This window comes from Lactuca sativa, chromosome 4 (assembly GCF_002870075.4).
Source record: "Lactuca sativa cultivar Salinas chromosome 4, Lsat_Salinas_v11, whole genome shotgun sequence".
Lineage (NCBI taxonomy): Eukaryota > Viridiplantae > Streptophyta > Magnoliopsida > Asterales > Asteraceae > Lactuca > Lactuca sativa.
Window position 1 is genome coordinate 171,451,046 of NC_056626.2, and position 4,885 is coordinate 171,455,930.

Sequence of the window (4,885 nt, forward strand, 5' to 3'; positions counted from 1 at the left end):
GCGGAGGACGTCATATTCAGTATCATAACAATTCATAGAAAGGAAGTACACACCACCATATATATTAAAGTTTCCAAAATGTTTACATAATTGTATCCGTTACATTTTCAAAAAGTTAAATACATAATTATCTTTCAAAAGAAGTAATTAACGTCAGCACGTTAATCTGCAAAAGTTGATTTCCAAATCTGCTTAGCGGTTCCCTGAGAATACAAGTTATTTCAAAGAAAAAGTGTCAACATTTAAGTTGGTGAGTTCATGAGTAGTGTTTTGAGAAAATGTACGCCATTCGAAAGTTCGTGTATGTTTTCCAGAAAACGCAGTGTTTCAAATGTAAAGAGTTATGATTTGTTGTGTTGAAAATGAATGTTTTAGATCCAGAAAAATCCCATATTTTCTTATAAAAGTATGAAATGCATATGAATGTTCGTGTTATAAGTTGTAAGTAGTTGCACCAGGAAAATCCCTTATTTTCCTATTAGTTGTTTACTTTGTATACAGGAAAAACCCTTATTTTCCTAACATACTGGCAGTCTCCAAGACCGAAAATCGCAAGCAACCGACGTGCTCGTAAGTTGTGTCATAGTTTTACATAGTAAAGCTATACGAAGATCGTACTTGTTAGATGAAGAATCGTTTTAATAGATACTCGTTCATAAAAGCATAATACCGTAATAATTGTATATCCGGTGAGTTTTATAACCATACTAAACATAATATTCCTGTAGCGACGTTCTTCAGGCGTCGTAGCGTTATGACAACTGTCACCCCAAAAGACGGACTGTAGCTAACAGTCAGGGCGCGGGATCATGACTTCCCGTATAGATCTATACACATTTGACATGTTCTCCGAACGGGAGACTCTGGTTATAGACAGTACTTTTAGCGATACCTTTTAGCAAAAAGGCAGTATTTGAAGATGTGCAAGTCTCACAGATTCTCAACTAAGTCTGTATTAAAGTAATAGTTTTGTATGCAAAGTTTATCCTTTTCACAATGTTTGAACAAGCATAAATCATAAGTTCTTTAAATACATAAAATGATTTAGTAAAGAATGTTACCCTTGATATGATGTATTTGTAATTAAACGTATAGATAAAACATATTTCTATTTATAAAACATATTGTACCCCAAGAGGGTAAAGCTGTGTTGTGAGGTGTTTTGCATGATAATAACTTCCTTAGATAGTTAAAACAATAGTATGAAAAGTATAGTAAAGATCGATGTTTCGCATGATTATAGTTGTGTTTTTACTTGTATTCCCCCCCCCCCCTAAAAGAGTATAAAAAGCATTTAAAAACGTATTTAAAGTGGGTTTGCAGGGGTATGAACTCACCCGGAAGTTTGAAGATAGCGAGATCGAAAACCGGGCAGAGTTTCGTCACGGGAAAAGGATTTTTCTCGGGATTCTCGGGAATCTCGGGAGTAAAATCGACCCTCGGGACTTAAGCAAAAATGCCAGAGCTTTGGGCTTGAACGGGCACGGAAATCGAGACAAGGTCGTGAGAGAAAGAGAAAGAATGAGCAAAATTTCCGGAAAGCCTCGCATCCCTTTTATAGGGGTACTGAACCGCCTCGGTACGCTGGGCGTACAAGGGTACGCAGCGCGTACTGGGGCGTCATCGCTTACGCACTTCGGATGGGACGGCGGGTCGGATGGGGCGGCAGGTCGGACGGGGCGGCTGGTCGGACGGGTGGGTCGGAAGCTTCGCATAGGGCGACGTGGACGATCTGAGGGCTTTGATCTGAGTACGCGGGGCGTACGAGGGTACGCAGGGCGTACTCCGGTCCTATCCGCTGACTCCCCGTCGGATAATACCGGGAGTTTTTATTTAAATTTATATTTATTTTAAATAAACTTCTAAAATTCATATCTCCTTCATACGAACTCCGTTTTCGACGTTCTTTATATCCACGTGAAGGTGATACTACGATCTACAACTTTCAATTAGATTCCGTCGGCAAATTATGAAATTATTTTTATTATTTATTTATTAAAATGACATGATTAAGGAATTTCTTTAAAAATTCATAACTTCTTTATCTGATGTCGGTTTTTGCCAGACTTATTACCACTGAAATACCATTGTCGAGACCTTCGATTCTCGTTTAGGTCATTCCGGCCAAAAGTCGTTCGATCTCCGATTCGAGTTTTTACATAACTTCGTATTGCCGGTTTTTGGTCGGAAAACTTAGAATGATCATAACTTCTTCGTTATAACTCGGATTTTAGAGTTCTTTATAGGCTTGGAAACCTTAAGACGATATCTATTACATAGCGTACTCCAAATAGAGCCTTTGAATACTTCATTTGTCGATGATATTCTAATTACTTTTTTAAGGAGGTTACAAGACTCGAATTTCAAGGACCTGAAATGACAGGTTGTTACATCATCCCCCCGTTAGAGGGAATTTCATCCTGAAATTAGAGTTCATGCTACAACTATGGATAGAAGTTTTATTTGCTCCTCATGTTCCTAATTGAACTTGGTTCCTCGCTTGGCATTCCAGCGAACCTTTCACTATCGGAATACAACTTTGCTTCCTTCGTTTGACTTCACTGGCATGATAACTCTTCTTGGTCGAATGTATGTTGAATGTTTTTGTGGACTGTGAGAGTAGTACATCTTGTAAAAATCGACAGAAAGGGCATGTGTTGAGCTTCTAAGTTTATTTGTATGGCAGCACGATCACTCGTAGTCTTAGGCAGTCTCCGTCCTGAAGCTCATATTAGAAATTCATACATGGTTCCACGATCAAAACCTCGTGTATACGAGTTGTATATAATTAAGATTGAAAAGGTAGTCGAATAACTGATTCTTCTTTAAGCTCACATCCTATTGAGGGAAAAAGAAGTTAAAGTGAGATCGTCAATACTAAACCTGTAGAACCTTGATTATATATCACCCCTACGTATACATTCATCAGTAACAGATCAACCGTATGGATCTTTGGATTTGAACTTGACGTACTGTATGAGTGGCACTTCAGGGATTTCTTTGGAAAGGAAAAGAATTATGAGGTACTCCATTCATGAGTAATTGGAGTTCTGATATGACGGCTTCGCTGGAAAGGCGATTTCAAAGAAAGAGATGTACGTACGAAACTGTTTTTGTGAGAATCAAATTGAATCAAGTCGTATGATAAGTTCGGAATCATAAGGAAACTTAAAGACATTAGATTTGAACATAAGATGTTTACCGACAAAACACAACCGTGCAACCATCAACAGAGTTACAGTACTTTAGACTACTACAAGACTATTGGTGCGAATAAGGTATACTACAACGACAGGTATACGCAGCATGAGCATCCCTATACCGACGGGATCCCGCAAAAGACAAGGCTCTGGTTGCACTAGTTTTGGATGGTTTATAAGTCTGTTACAACGAAATGCCTAAATTACATTAATGTGGGTTCGGAGTAGGTTCTCCTGCAACTGTGGTCCTGAGAATCCTACCGTCTATGCCAGAATTCTTTGTGATAGGGCAATCCTTCTCGAGGTGCCCTTATCTCCTCGCCCTGGGTGGCATGACTGGCTAGTGCTAGCCCTAGTGGCGGGAGTGGGGTGTTTAGCCAGTGTTAAGTGGACACGAGTGCCTTTCTCAATACCCCACCTTAGGAATTGCTTCCTAAGGCGTTCTGCAGGAGTTGCCACTCGTTTCTTTATGAATATAGATCCTAATGTGCGTGTTTCAGCGGGCCTTCATTACTTCGCCTATCACTTCGACTGATCGGGATCGTGTGGTTTTGGGTTTAATTACTTACGTTCTTTTAAATGTTACCACATTCACTTGATGCATTAGGGTAGCTACGTTTTGAAGTTCATGGCTGAATTCACTACTAATTTCTGAGTTTGGATTTGACTTTTTGTATGCGTGGTATTTCTAAATGATCCGCTGGGGGATACTACGAGAAGGTTGTAAAGATTCCTCATATGAGTACTTTGGGGTTTTGAAACTAGAAACCAATTAAGGTTTGTGTGGGGTTTGTCATTATAAATCGATCGAGTTTCGTTAGTCGATGGTTAAAGTGAAAGGGTCCTTTATAACACATGGAACTGGTATGGGTAGGGCCACACCAATCCACGTCGAATGCCAATGTCGGTACTTCTCATTGTAAGACGTTCGTTAGTGGGATAGAGCATTCTGCATATGTGTTTTCAGTGCTTTTTAGTCTGTCTCTATTATTACTACTATGAAATTTTTGTTTAATGATTTGGGGTGTTTGTTTGAGTAGATTTTTAAACTTGTGACTCACGGAACTCTTCTTTATTCCTACTATCAAATGGAATGTATGCAACTAAGTTATCAAGGAGAAATGTACCTAGAATAATTGTGGGGTATGCAATAGCCTCCTCTTGGCTCATCGCAAATACTTGGCCTTCTCCACCAGCATTCATGATGCTTGACTTCAGGCAGTCCCTTCGGAAGTGTCCCCTTACTCCGCACTCATAACAAGCGTGGTCTACTCCTACATTTGTGGCTAGAGCAGTGGGTTGGGCTAGTTCTCTGCAGTAGCGGACGGTGTGTCCCTTTTTATTGCACCTAACGCAATACATTTCACGGCAAGATCCGTGATGATGAAAGTTGCATCGGTTGCACTTAGGCTGGTTGCGGTTATATGACCTTTTGAGTGTAGGGGTAGGGTTTGTTGACTGCTTTTTGGCGTTTCTTTGAGTTGATTTGCCTCCCCTCTTGCTACAGCGTTTTCGTTTCATGTTCTTGTGTTCGCACCTTGCGGCATTCTTATAGGTACCTACTGGTAGGTGGTTTCTATTGTTTTTTTTATTAGGATTTTTGATATCGTTTCCTTCTCTGCTTGAGTTGACATAGTTATTGTATGCTATAATGGCTGCCACTGTTGCTATAACTGTGGCTTGCA